General features: G+C 39.1%; 1 long non-coding RNA gene across 1 annotated transcript; it reads left to right on the forward strand.

Moving 5' to 3' along the window:
• The first annotated feature begins 1,316 nt into the window (after positions 1-1,316).
• LOC122889434 lies at positions 1,317-10,354 on the forward strand. Its single transcript, XR_006380902.1, has 3 exons — positions 1,317-1,423; positions 3,664-3,812; positions 10,306-10,354. It is a non-coding gene; the product is annotated as an uncharacterized LOC122889434 (long non-coding RNA).
• Positions 10,355-15,690: the final 5,336 nt, after the last annotated feature.

Genomic DNA, 15,690 nt, shown 5'->3' on the forward strand with positions numbered 1-15,690 from the left:
GAGAGAGAGAGACTTTTATGTTAACTCAACATTCATCTTATTATTTTGTCCAGTTTCAGTTCTAATATATTAGAAACAATGTCAGGGAAAATAGAGCTATTTTTAAAGAGAATCAAAAACTGATTTTTAAAATGGACTCTAACAGAGTGATTCTCAAATTAAGGCAATGAGGATTCTCACATTTCATTTAACAGTACTATTGTTTTTAAACAAATTCTCTGTTGGGTTTTTTTAGTTAAATGTGTCATCAATAAAAAAATTTTTATTTATTACTTTGTTACAGTTTTATAACCTGAGATTATTTGAGCTACCCTTAGATAACCAAACTAGGATCATTGTTGTATATAAGAAACATTCACCAATGGAGGTAGGAGAGGTTGGAGGAGGGGGTTATCTAGAGGCAGAATTACTTAGAAAACTTTTTCAAAGAGCAAATGCCTATGCTCCCCTCTACTGCTCCTCTAGAGTAAGAACCACTGATACAAAAGAAGGTAGAGAAACAACTTAATAGTTAAAATGTTGGAAGTATAATGGCAACGGTCACAAGTTCGCCAACTTTAAGAATTAACTCTTTCTTTTATTTACAAACCGAATGATGCAAACCACATTCCACATACAATGGGAAACCCAGAGCCTTTTCCAGTGTGCCTGCGATTTACTCTGAAAGAGATTTTTGTTCTCCAAGACATCTGCCACTGCAAAGTCCTGCTTCCACCAATTCTGAGTCCCCACTCACTGTGCCCTTTGCATTCTCAGCCCACTGCGTAAGTGGTCCTCTCTGTGCTTACTTTCTCTTCATTCACTCCAAATACCACTAATATATTTCTCCTTCATTTCTGGCTCTCCCTCTCCTTTACTCTTTTTCATCTTTTGCCCTAGAATTTGTCATCATCTGGGTAATTATACGTTGATTTGATGAGGACAGAGACTCAGTCTGTTGTGTTTGTTGTGATACCCCTAGTGCTATACCACATGCAGTAGGAATTCAGTAAATATTCATGTGATGAATGAGTGATCGAATGGAGACTTTATGATTATTATTTATTTCATCAATGCAGCAGACTTTTACTGTGAGCTTTGGATAATGGCATTTACTTAGATCGGAGCTCAGAACAGGAAAACAATTTAAAATGGACCCCTGAACATCTCTGTTTTCCAAGCTCCTGGACCATCTGCCACAGGGACTTCTCACAAGTCTTTCTCCTTAGGCCATGTTTGTGACCCTATTGGGCCTTCTTTCCCTTTATCTTTCAGACGTTATCGTATCTCTCCTCATGTCTCAGGTCCCGGGCTTTTCCTGCTTCCAGTGTTGATTCAACCAGGAATGTATGCACATAATCAGAAGTCCAGTTGTTGTGTTTCCAGTACTAGAATTTGATTAATCATCATCTTTGGCCTATGAACAGTCTCAACCGTGGTCCAGGTCTGGCCTTTATTTTATTTTATTTTTTTACTTAGTTACATATTTGTTTATTAAATAATAAGTATCTGTATACATGCCACCCAGCATGCAAATGAGAACAGTCAAAATTTCTAACTTTTATCTATGTTTTCCTCCCTATTTTATACCCTGCCTCTCTCCAGTAGAAGAAACCACTATCCTGCAACTTTTACTATTATTCCTTTCACTTTTTAGAATGATAGAATAAATGATAGAATAAATATTTCTTTAAAATATATTGGGCAGTTTTAGTTGTTTGTAACTTTTTTTTTAAAGATTTTATTTATTTATTTGTCAGAGAGAGATTACAATTAGGCAGAGAGGCAGGTAGAGAGAGAGAGGAGGAAGCAGGCTCCCTGCTGAGCAGAGAGCCCGATGCGGGACTCAATCCCAGGACCCTGAGATCATGACCTGAGCCGAAGGCAGCGGGTTAACCCACTGAGCCACCCAGGCGCCCTGTTTATAACTTTTTTAAAGGGGTGTAGGGCATTACAGGATATCTGATCTTTGGGAGCTTGCTTTTTACTTAAATTCTAGTTCTAGGATACATTTGCATTCTCTTTTCTTTAAGGTTATACATATGTAAGTAGAATTACAAATATAAGGTACATGAATCTCCAATTTTAAAAGATAATGCCAAAGTTTTTTCCGAAGTAGTTGAATCAATTTTACTCCTAACAGCAAAGTATAAGCTAGCCTGTTTATCCACATCTTCTCCAATATTTGATGATAATAGGCTTCTTTAGTTAACTAACTGCGTTTTAAATGGTATCTCATTGTGGTCTTCTTACTAGCTTATAAATGTTTTTTATGTATTTTTTAATTTTTTAAAAATGTATTTTTGTGAATTTTTTATATTTTTTTATACTTTATGTATTTTTTAATATTTTTAAAAATGTTTTTATGTATTCTTGCTATCAGTTCTTTGCCAAGGTGTTGAAATATTTGTCTTCATTTATTTTTTTTTACTTTTTTAAAGGTATCTTTTAATGTGCAATCTTTTTAGTTTAATATATCAAATTTATTATCAGAGAAATCAGCTATCATAAATATGAAAGCAATAGCCTTGAAAAACAGTGATAAAGGAAGTCACCACAATAGGTAGAGCTTCAGGGTATGTACCTAATCATCCATTTTGTGTGAAGAGACAAGGGACCTAAGCTTAAAGTATACGTTGAACTCTTAGATAGTAGCAAATTCTTGGCCAGCTGGTCAGGGACTGTGCTCTTTTCCTAGAACTGTCATACAAATTAGGCAGCTTAAATTTATTCCCTCATAGATCAAGAAAGCCAGAAGTCTGAAATCAATATGTTAGTAGGGTTAGTTCTTTTGGAGGCTCTTAGGAAGAATCATGGGAAGCCGTTCTCCTAGCATCCAGCGTTCAGCAGCAATCCTTGGCATTCCTTGGCTTGTGGGCTTATCATTCCAACCTCTGCCTTCATCATTAACACTGCCTTCTTCTCCGTGTACCTGTCAGTGTCTTCTCCTCTTCTTGTAAGAGCCCCAGTCATTGGACATAGGGCCTACTCTAAATCCAGGATAATTTTATCTCAAGATTTTTAACTAATTACATTTACAAAATACTAATTCCAGATAAGGTTACAATCTGAGGTTCTAGGGAGGCGTGAATTTGGGGGAAACACTGCTAAACCACTATGGGGGTCTAAAAGGAGAAGGACTGGAATATCAGGAAAAAAAGAGGTCTGGGAAATAGGCATGTAGTTGAACATTAGAGAATGAGCATAATAAATGAAGAGCTTTAAAACACTTAACACCCACCCAAGATCACCAACATGGAAAGGGCACCAAACAACCAAGTAGACAAAAGTGACTTGGCCAGTTGACATTATTCATCCTCTGCCAATAGCCACCTGCTGCTAGCACAATGGGAAAAGGATGAAATAGCTTTGTCTCGGGGATAGAGACTGTACATGTGCCTAACATATAGTCCCATTCACCAATGCTAATTTAACTATTGCACCTGCCAAATGTTCAAACTGCAAGCAAAAGAGATCAATGCTGAGTACCCCCACATAAGTATCACACTGCTCTGCATCTTATATTCCTCATTCAACATAATTTGTGGGAATTTCTGAAAGTCATTTGGATTAGCTCTGATTCATTATTTTTAATAGCCACACAATATTCTGTGATATTCCAAAGCTTTTTCAGCCATGGCTTCTTTCATATTATAACACCCTATTATTTTTCTCTTATGGTAGGTACCCAAGGAAAATAGATGGTGAGGATACCTGAGAAGACCCTATCTGACCTACCCACCTCCAGCCCCATCAAAGAACATGCTCCTGATCTAGTTTCACAGTACACATCCAAACTTAACAATTCAGAGAAGAATTGAGTTTCTGCAGCTGTAAGTTTAATTCTGGGAACTAACTATATTTTTTAAATCCATTTTTGGCCACAAGCTAATAAAGCTACTGTTCTTTCAAATGATGAAAGCAGAGAAACTCTTTGAAGAACTTTCCAGGAGACTTGGCAGTAAGATAATAGTGTTGGAAAAGTTCGCAGCAAAAACATTCTCTGAGTCCCTGTAAGTAGAGGAAGGTCAAAAGCAACTATCCAATGTAGAGCCTTTTGAGGATCACTGTATATGTACAAATTTTTCTTAATGACAGTCTCAAATTGATTTAGGAAGGGGAAGCAGAGATGGTGAAAGAGAACATGTCTACCTTCCAGCTGCCAAAAAGCAACAGCTGCTTCAGGATGCCCTTACATGGCATTTGTTTCCTGTTGTCCCCGAGTGAAGTCTGCCGGGACAAACTAAGGCAAGTGGTATTTGCCATTTCCTGGAAGACAACCACAAGGCCAACTCTATAATTACCCAGAGGCCCTGTCTAAGCACCACAGCCGTAATCAGGCATTGGTCACAGGGAGAAGAGACTGCCTGGGACTCTGGGTAGGTATGTTGGGCATGTAGAGTGAAGGGTCCAAACCACATCTGGTCAGATCCTACCAGGAAAGCTTTGCCTCTACAGATACTGCAAGAAACAGCTCGGCATGAGGTAGCTGACAACCACCTCACACTGTTTTGTTATCCAAAATATCTGCATGAGGGCAAAATTTCATAGGAGCAAATACAGATTGTTTTTGAATATTTAGAGATGCAGTTTATTTTGGCAACAAATCCTGTGCTAGGCCAAGCTGAAGAGTTTTGCAGCTGTTCTTGTCTTGCCTAACTGGGTCTCAGATTGAAAAATCACTGACCTACCAGCTAACTGCTAGTTTTAAATGACTTCTAGGAAAAGTCCACCAACAATTTCATTTCCTTGCAATGCAACAAGCAGTATGTCAGCTATGGTTAACATCAGCATCTGTAATTTCATAACGAACCAATTCTCGTCCCATGTCTAAAATATGTGACTACTTGTAATCACTTCCCTTGAAGCTATAACCCTTTGTTACCTAAATAATAATCAAATTGCCTTCTAAAGCATATCTACTTTTCTTGATCAAAAAACTAAATTATTTTAAAAAAACAACTAACTTATATGATTTGATTTTTATTGTCTCAAAACATTTCTATAACCTTTGAGAAGTGATTTTCAGACTGTATCCCAGGGACTCTGTCTTCATAAGAAGTCTTCCCAGGGGGATAAACAGATGAGAACAGAACGTTCTGATTAAGTGGTTTGGCATTCTCACCCCTCCTTGCATTACCTCCCATAAAATAAAATAATAAAATAAAATAGAATATGATCTAAAAATAGACTATAATAGTTGGTAAGTTAAAATAATCATTTCAATTTTTTTATTTTGAAATAGTTATAGAGTCACAAGAAGTTGCAAAAATAGTATAGGGAGGTCCTGTGAACCCTTCACCCAGCTTCTCCTAAAGTAACATCTCACTTAACTACAGCATATTATCAAAACCAGGAATACTATTAATTAGACTATAGAACTGCACTCAGATTTCATTGGTTTTCACATACACTCCCTTGGTATGGTTCTGTGAAGTGTTATCAGTATATAGATTTCATTACCACTGAACTTCCTCATGATACCCCCTTTATAATCTTACCTCCTTCCACCTCTATCCCTAACCCCATTAATCTGTTCTCCACTGACCTGATCCCTATCATTTTGCTATTTCAAGAACATGAGATTCTTGGGATCATACTGTAGGTAATATTTCAGGTTGGCTTTTTTCATTTAGCATGATGGCTTGAGATTTATCTAGGTTGATGTGTGTGTAAATAATTCCTTTGTATTTCAAAATAGTACTCCATTATACAGACTTACCTTAATTTTTATAATCATTCACCTTTGTAAGAACATTTGAGTTGTTTCCAGTTAGGTCTTTTACAATTGAATTTTTTTTTTTACAAATTGCTAAGAGCATTTGTATACAGATTTTTGTTCAATAAATTTTCCTTTTTCTAAGATAAATTTCCAAGGGTACAATTGCTAGGTTATACGATAAGTATATATTTAACTCTATAATAAACTGTAAAACATTTTCTAAACCAATTGTCCACTTCGTATTTCAGCCAGCAATATATGAAAGATCTAGTTTCCCTGTATTCTTGTCAGCATTTAGTACTATCAGTATTTTCCCTCTGGCTACTTGGTGTATAGTAGGGTAATCATTTATTTTTTTTTCTTTTTTCCAATTTATTTATTTTCAGAAAAACAGTATTCATTATTTTTTCACCACACCCAGTGCTCCATGCAAGCTGTACCCTCTATAATACCCATCACCTGGTACCCCAACCTCCCACCCCCCCGACACTTCAAATCCCTCAGATTGTTTTTCAGAGTCCATAGTCTCTCATGGTTCATCTCCCCTTCCAATTTACCCAAAAGCACATACCCTCCCCAATGTCCATAACCCTACCCCCCTTCTTCCAGCCCTCCTCCCCCCAGCAACCCACAGTTTGTTTCATGAGATTAAGAGTCACTTATGGTTTGTCTCCCTCCCTATCCCTTCTTGTTTCATGGATTCTTCTCCTACCCACTTAAGCCCCCATGTTGCATCACCACTTCCTCATATCAGGGAGATCATATGATAGTTGTCTTTCTCCGCTTGACTTATTTCGCTAAGCATGATACGCTCTAGTTCCATCCATGTTGTCGCAAATGGCAAGATTTTGTTTCTTTTGATGGCTGCATAGTATTCCATTGTGTATATATACCACATCCTCTTGATCCATTCATCTGTTGATGGACATCTAGGTTCTTTCCATAGTTTGGCTATTGTGGACATTGCTGCTATAAACATTCGGGTGCACGTGCCCCTTTGGATCACTACGTTTGTATCTTTAGGGTAAATACCCAGTAGTGCAATTGCTGGGTCATAGGGCAGTTCTATTTTCAACATTTTGAGGAACCTCCATGCTGTTTTCCAGAGTGGTTGCACCAGCTTGCATTCCCACCAACAGTGTAGGAGGGTTCCCCTTTCTCCGCATCCTCGCCAGCATCTGTCATTTCCTGACTTGTTGATTTTAGCCATTCTGACTGGTGTGAGGTGATATCTCATTGTGGTTTTGATTTGTATTTCCCTGATGCCGAGTGATATGGAGCACTTTTTCATGTGTCTGTTGGCCATCTGGATGTCTTCTTTGCAGAAACGTCTGTTCATGTCCTCTGCCCATTTCTTAACCAACTGAGCCACCCAGGTGTCCCAATATGTCCTCTGCCCATTTCTTGATTGGATTATTTGTTCTTTGGGAAGGTAATCATTTATTTTTAAGCTCAATATTACCTTTCTTTTCTTTGTCCAATTTAAAACTGAGAACTGTTTAATTATTAAGAATCGTGTTCCCCAAGCATAAAATTAGCATACAAATACCTGTGATCTCAAAGGCCCAAACCTCAGAGTGCATATTTACAGAAGGAAAGCACAGAATATGGATGTTCTATAGGCATTTTTATAAGGCTGTACTAGCTTGATGAAAGGCTGCCTTCACTTTAGATGTTCCCGGATGAATCACAATCAAAATGTATAGGATGAAATCATCCTTTGGCCATGGCTGTGCTGAAGAGAAAGGTCAACTTTTAATAACCTTTCTATGGCAGGGTCACTTATCTTATGGTGGATTTTATACTGCAGCATGAACTTGCTCCTTTCAATTTCCATTACCATGCTCATTCCCAAAAGTACTAATTTTCAATATTTTATAATACTGACTTCCTTATAAGTCAATGGTATAGTTAAGTGCTGTCTGGTGAGAGATGGGACCTACACTTATGGTGAGCATAGCGTAGTATATAGAGTTATCAAATCACTGTTTTGTACACCTGAAATGAACGTAGCACTGCGTGTCAGCTAAACTTCAATAAATACATGTGTGTGTGTGTGTGTGTGTGTGTAAAATGCTGACTTCCTAAGGGTGCTTAAACTCACTCTCATAGAGCAGTAAACTACTTCCACATTGTAGCATAATTCTAAATTTGTAAATAATCAATCGCAACCTTAGCATGTAATTTTTTTAAGATTTTTTTTAAAATATAAAAGCAGTACATACTCACAGTAAATAATTCAGATTTGCAAATCTTGAGCATGTCATTCCCTGATGTGATTGTATCGACCTCTTGCTGGCATTTTAGCGTACTTATCTTTTATCCTAAATTTTAGGGTCAATTTTACTTTGGTGTCTGCATCACTGTAATCCATAGACTGAATATGTTAAAACCCTGAATCTAGGCTATATAAGATAATAACATTGGTATTTGTTTGAATTCTAGCCATATTAAATCGTATCTAACCACAAACATGAAGAGCAAGGGTAATCGATACCGTAGTAGACATAACTGTGAGTTACTACTGGTCGCTAGAGCTGGACCTTTAGCAGGGCACTAAGTATGAGAAAAGGGCTTGCAAAATGCTTTGAAGTTCAAAACTTAATGTAGTCTCTTAGATTTAAAATGATCTACCTCAAAGGATGGTATTTCCTTTCTGAAATGTCTTCATTACACTCAAACTGTTTGACATTGTCTTCCTTTATGATTGTGGTTGAGTGGAGTGCCACTTTTTTAGTTATTTTAGCTGTATTAGTTATAAGCTATGAGATCCTAAAGTCTAGCAGCCAGTACAATATGGAAGTTTATCACTGTATCACATGTGAAAGTCCAGAGATAGACAATCCAAGGTTGGTAGGACATCTCCACATCTTTCCATCTCAGGGCACCTGGGTGGCTCAGTTGGTTAAGCATCTGCCTTCAGCTCAGGTCATGATCCTTGGGTCCTGGGATCGAGTCGCACATCAGGCTCCCTGCTCAATGGGGAGCCTGCTTCTCCCTCTTCCTCTCCTTGCCATTCTGTCTACTTGTGTGTGCTCTCTCTGTCAAATAAATAAATAAAATCTTTTTTAAAAAGTTAGAAAGAAAGAAAAAGAAAAAACCTTCCATCTCTTTGTCTAAAACGGCTGCTCCAACACCCCCATCATATATACATCCCAGGTAGTGAGAAGAAAGAAAGGAAAAGACATGTGTATTGCCCATTTCTTTTAAGGGTATAACCTGGAAGTGCTACATATCACTTCTATTGTCACTCTGTTGTCAAGAACTTAGTCATAAGAGCACAGCCAGCTGCAAGTGAATCTTGGAAAAAGAGTCTCCAACTAAAAATCAGAGTGCCCCACTATGACCCAGGAATTTTAATATTAGAGAAGAAAGACGAAATAGATATTCAGAGAGAACTCGCTGCCTCTCCCAGAGTGACCAGTTATCCCTCAGTTACAGCCAGCTCCTCATCCTTGCCATTATTTTCAGCATGCTGAAGTCCACGTACAAATGAAATGAACTGGAAAACAGGGACGTTTGCATTCAAAGATGCCTTTCAAATTACAACCCAAGGAACTCTGTGACCGCCTCCAGAGTCACAAATCTGAAGTGTCTCCCCTTATTCTAATATCTTGTATCATTCACCAATTTATATGGATAAATGATTGCACTTCAGTGGTAAACAAAGGAATACAGATAGGAAGGTGAGAGAAAATGTTTTCAAAAACATCTCAAAGAGTTTCTTTGAGAGTAAAATTTTGTGGGGTTTTTTCTAACCTCCTCCCATTGCCTAGTAATATAGTAGTAGCAGCAGCAGCAGCAGCACAGTGGTAACAATGGTAGTGGTAATTGTAGCGGGAAGTAAGAGGCAGAGAAGGTGATTTTTATGGCACAGTTGCTATGTGTCAGGTCTTTCCTAAGTTATCTCTCTAAACTATTTTGTTGGATTCTCATAACAATCCTTTGCAGTATTTGTCTCTTGAAAATGAAGCTGAAGCAAAGTGATATGAAGTATCTTGCCCCAAGTTGTATAGCAAGTGAGTAGCAAAGCCAGAATTTTAATACAGGCAATGTGACTGCCTGTATGGTACAATATGCCTGGATACCCTTAAATGGGGTACTGTGCTAGACACTTTATATCAGCTCATTTTTTTCAAGATTTTATTTATTTATTTGACAGAGAGGGAGATCACAAGTAGATACAGAGGCAGACAGAGAGAGAGAGGAAGAAGCAGGCTCCCTGCTGAGCAGAGAGCCTGATGTTGGGCTCGATCCCAGGACCCTGGGATCATAACCTGAGCCAAAGGCAAAGGCTTCAACCCACTGAGCCATCCAGGTGCCCCTATATCAGCTCATTTTATCCTCACAATAATCTCACAGTACTATTTACAGATGGGAAAACTAAGGATTTAAAAAATTAGATAGCTTTCCTTTAATCACGGCCATGAAGTAATGGAGCAAGATTTAAATCCAGGCAGTCTGATTCCTATCCTCCAAACTAATGCAGAGCTCATGTTCAAAGCTGTGCTCTCTAGCAAAATCCACATACTGGGGAAGAAAGCATAAACTAATATAATCTTATTGTTTTCTAATAAACTTTCCATTTTTGCCTTCTAATTCAGCTGGAGCACACTGGAATATCAAGTTAGAACAGCTTCCCAGGAGTGAACAGGTGGGTTTGTAAAACTAGATTTGTTTTGTCTGATGAGTCATCTTTGTCTTGTGTCTGGTAAAAATGAAGTTGTTTTGTCTCACTGTGGCCCTGAGAGGTATTTAAGGTTATATCCAGAGACATCTTGAGTTTGTCATCTTTGTCTGACTATAAAAATAAAAACCAGATGGCCTGCTGCAGGTATAAGCATGATGGTTGAGTGTATGGAGGTGGAAGGTAGGAGAGGTCAAGTAAGTGACAGGAAGTTCCTTAGCCATACTATTGTAATGCCTTCCCTACACACACACATACACACACACACACACACACACACTTTCTCTCTCATTCTCTCTCTCTCCCTCTCACTTAAATCCACTAGAAACAGTTGCCTATCTGCACCTATACCAAGCGCTTTCCTATTCCTCAGATACGTATCACTAAGGCCAATCCTAGAAAAAAATGTAAAATACAATACATATCATGCCTTCTCCACCATCTTTGTTTGTCTTCCTTTCTGCCCTTGTTTTCTGGTGTCTACACACTGCCCTTTTTGAGAAGATGATCTGTGTCAAGCATAGGAGGTTCCAACACTTGGAGCTTACCTATTGGGTCCTTGTAAATCCCTCACAGAGACCCCTGCCCTAACTACAGCTCTCTGCCCCTGTGTATGTTTAAACAACCTATTCATTTATTCAACAAATATGTATGGAATGACTACTATGAGCCAGGTCTTGTTCTAGGCTCTTGAGATACTTTGGTGAGCAAAACAGACAAAAATCCCTGCCCTTGAGAAGCTTACATTCTAGCAAAGGAAGGCAGAAAACAAGCATGTCACATTATAAATGAGTACATGATTTAGCCTATTTGTTTGTTACTAATACTGTATAAAACCAGAGAAAGTTGAGTAGGGAAGAAGGATCAAGAGAGCTGAGGGGAGAAAGCAAAGATGTGGTTTGAAATATTCAATAGTGTGATCAGAAGAAGCCTCAGTAAGAAGAAATTGAGTTCTTAAGAAATTAAGAAGAGACTTGAGTTCGGGAGAGAATGAGCAAGTGGATAAATTAGGAAAAAACATTCTAGACATAACAAGGAACAAGTTCAAAGGCCCCGGCCAGAATGTATCTGAAGGATTTGAGGAACTGCAAAGAAGCAGAGTTCTAGATCAGAGTAAGTGAGTGAGGGGAGAGTAGCAGGAGATGAGGTTAACAAGGTCAAGGCGGCCATAGCCTCTAGACCTTATAGACCAATGCAAAGACTTTGTATATTAAATTGGGAACAAATGTTACATTTTCTCTTAAATTTAATTGATGTAGAAAAAATATTCTCCTCTTTTAAGAAAACATATGGAAACTTAAGAAATAACATAGTAGGGTGGACCAATGGCCCATTCAACTCAGTCTTCTACATCTAAAGTGTTTCCAGCTTGCTGAGTGGAAGAGCCTTGTGCTATATCCCAATCATTAACCTCCCCTTAAAAATCTACTAGATATTTATGTAGAAGTGCACATAATTCCAGCCTAAAACATATTCTTCTAGCTTGCATAAGCTCTTGTGAGAAGATGATCTGTGTCAAGCATAGGAGGTTCCAACACTTGGAGCTTACCTATTGGGTTCTCATTTATGTAGCAGTCCCTACCACCACACCAGCCCTCTGCCACCATGAACCCAAGATTTCTAAGAAATTAAAAAACAAACACACTTTCTTCTAATAACAATTTGAGTATTTAGGTTCTCTAAATTATTTACACTTTCAAGAAGCATCCCTGAATCAATACAACCATGAAATCTGGAGACACAAATTAATCATAATAAATAGCACTAACTCTCTTCCTTAGGGTTTTTTTTCCAATTTATTTATTTTCAGAAAAACAGTATTCATTATTTTTTCACCATACCCAGTGCTCCATGCAAGCCGTGCCCTCTATAATACCCACCACCTGGTACCCCAACCTCCCACCCCTCCGCCACTTCAAACCCCTCAGATTGTTTTTCAGAGTCCATAGTCTCTCATGGATCACCTCCCCTTCCAATTTACCCAAAAGCACATACCCTCCCCAATATCCATAACCCTACCCCCCTTCTCCCAACACCCCTCCCCCCAGCAACCCACAGTTTGTTTCGTGAGATTAAGAGTCACTTATGGTTTGTCTCCCTCCCTATCCCATCTTGTTTCATGGATTCTTCCCTTAGGGTTTTTAATGCTTGAATGATTTATGGTATTGTATTATTTCTCCCAGTAATGGAGAAAATAGGCACCTATTAATTCTGGGTTGCATGTGATGACATCACTAATGCAACAAGAAAGCAAAAGGAAAAGGGAAAGTGTTAACTCTATTATAGGACAGGGTTTCTCAACCTTAGCACTACTGACATTTTGGACAAGATAGTTCTTTTTTGGGAAGTCAGGGGTGCCTATTCTGGGCATTGTGGAATGTTTAGAAGCATCCGTGGCTGGTGCTAAGTAACACTAAGATGCCAGTAGCACCTTCCCAGTCACGACAATCAAAAATGTCTCCAGGTTTTGCTAAACGCAGAATTATCCCCAGTTGAGGTTGACTGCCATGGGGTGATCCAGTTATGCCATACGTAACTCGTAGCTCATGCTCATCCTCAAATACTCTATAAAAAATAAGGAGGCTGATATGTCTGTGCATTTGGAATCTACAAGTGAAGTAGCAATTAAAAAGTCAACAGACGTCAAAAGGTAAATTTCAGGGCATCTGGCTGCCTCAGTAGGTTAAGCTGCTGCCTTCGGCTCAGGTCATGATCTCAGAGTCCCGGGATGGAGCCCCAAATCAGGCTCTCTGCTCAGCAGGGAGCCTGCTTCCTCCTCTCTCTCTGCCTGCCTCTCTGCCTGCTTGTGATCTCCGTCTGTCAAATAAATAAATAAAACCTTTAAAAAAAAAAAAGTAAATTTCAGAATCCTGGTTACATAGGATGCAACCTTAATGCCTTTGCAGTGACTGTGTGAATATCTTGCATAGACAAGAAACTATTTTCTATAAATTGGTATTTGTTGATGTGATCAAGAAATGTAGCCTATACAAAAAAATTTTTTCAACTGCTGAAAGAACTGGAAGGTTGAATCTTGTGTTTCCTTGGTCAAAAGGTGAGCTTATCCCTTCCCCTCTTCTTTTAAGTGAAATAAAGACAGAGTTTGAAAATGCACCTACCCATTTGGCTCGATAGTTAAGTCTTGTCTGGCTATAGTGTAAAAATAGACATTCTTCTGTCTGAACATGAAAATAGTACTTCCCCAACAAAAGCTAAATGTCTTAGAGCTGCAAAAGATGTTTACTTTTATAAAAAAGCCTTTTCCTCTAGTGTGTATTTTGGGATCATGTAGGTGTTTTAGTAGAAGTAAGCAGGTGTATAAGGCTTAGAGACAAACCCATAAGAGCGTGCTTCCCACTGTAGGTGAGGGAGTTTTGTGCTAGTCACAACTTTCTGCATGTTAGGTTGGGAATATATGCTGGTGTAATATTTATCCTCCCCTCTTGAAAAGTTGTAGATACACTGAAATAATGATAGTGACCATAACTGTCTAATCTTCCAGGAACACTTTCTATCCATTCATTCATTCATTCATTCATTCAACAAGCAGTTATTAAAAACCTACCATGCCCTTTGCAGGTCACATTGTCTCTCAACTCTCCTGTTATAGGGCAGAATTGGGCACAGTCAAGACATTAAAAAATGAATATGGTTGTGTTCCAATAAAAATTTTTGTTTGCAAAAAGGGGGCCATAGTTTGTCAACCTCTGAAATAGGGAAAAAGGAATCAGGAGTTCATGGGGGTCACCACTTCTAAATAGGATGACCTAGGTGAACTTCTTTGAGAAGGTAATATTCAGTCAAAAACTAGGAGGTAAACAAGTCAGACTTGTAGTTTATGTGGAGGAAGAACATCCCAGGTAGAAGGAGCGGTGAGTTCTAAAGTACTGCGGCAGCAATGTGTCTGGTGTGTTTTGAAGCATCGGGAAGGAGCTCTGTCTGGTTAGGACACGATGAGTGAGTTACCCCACTTGCAACCACTCTCACTAAATGAAACATGTTTCACTATAGTGAGGAAGGGCTCAGAAATAGGCCTTTTGGGAGCACCTGGGTGGTTCAGTCGGTGAAGCGCCTGCCTTCGGCTCAGGTCATGATCCTAGAGTCCTGGGATCAAGTTCCACATCAGGCTCTCCATTCAGCAGAGAGTCTACTTCTCCCTCTCCCTCTGCTCATGTTCTCTCTCTCTCTCTCTCAAATAAATAAATAAAATATTTAAAAATAAACAAATAAGCCATTGTGATATAGGAAAGATGAGCAACATTGATGTGTTTTGTGTTGTCCTCACTGAGGCCTTGGTTTAACTTAATAGTGAGAACAAAGGCAACCAGATGAAGGGAAGAATGCCTAACCATAGAGGTTTCCTTTAGGAATCTTTTACCAACACATTCTTATCCTCAGCAGAGCTAGCAAAATGAAAGTTTATAATCAGAAAGCAACTATAGGGGCACTTGGGTGGCTCAGTGGGTTAAAGCCTCTGCCTTCGGCTCAGGTCATGATCTCAGGTCCTGGGATCGAGCCCTGCATCGGGCTCTCTGTTCGGCGGGGAGCCTGCTTCCTCCTCTTTCTCTGCCTGCCCCTCTGTCTGCTTGTGATCTCTCTCTCTGTGTCAAATAAATAAATAATTTTTTTTTAAAAAAGCAACTATAAAATACTGCCTTTTTATTCACTTGGCCTGTTTATCCCTGAAGTGTTGTTGTTGTTGTTTTAAGATTTTATTTATTTATTTGACAGACAGAGATCACAGGTAGGCAGAGAGGCAGGCAGAGAGATAGGAAGGGAAGCAGGCTCCCTGCTGAGCAGAAAGCCTGATGCGGGGCTGTATCCCAGGACCCTGGTATCATGACCTGAGCCGAAGGCAGAGGCTTTATCCTACTGAGCCACCCAGGTGCCCCTCCCTAGAGTGTTTTTAAGAGGCAACTGATGGTAGTATTTACGAACCAGAAGATAGAGCTATTATTTCTAATTTGTCAATAAACCTAACTTCTGAGAAGAAAACCTAACTTCTGAGAAGAACTCTCTAACCCTTGATCTGGATGTGCTGTGAAGGTAGAATAATGTGAGCCTCCAGTTGCCATGAGAGCAAAGCCAGTCTGTGTTCTCAAGTCTACGGGCTTACCCAGAGTGGGCCAGCACACCTGGGTCTGAGTGTGAACCCGTGGACATGGGCGACCCTTGGTGGTGATGGATGTGTAAAATGGTTTTCATGCAGTGTTTGATGGAGCCAGCTTGTAGTGCAACTTGGAATAATAACTTGACATTTATACCCCATCCTTTCCCACAAAAATGCATTTATTATGAAAGG

Source organism: Neovison vison, chromosome 11 (assembly GCF_020171115.1).
Source record: "Neovison vison isolate M4711 chromosome 11, ASM_NN_V1, whole genome shotgun sequence".
In the NCBI taxonomy this organism is placed as follows: Eukaryota; Metazoa; Chordata; class Mammalia; order Carnivora; family Mustelidae; genus Neogale; species Neogale vison.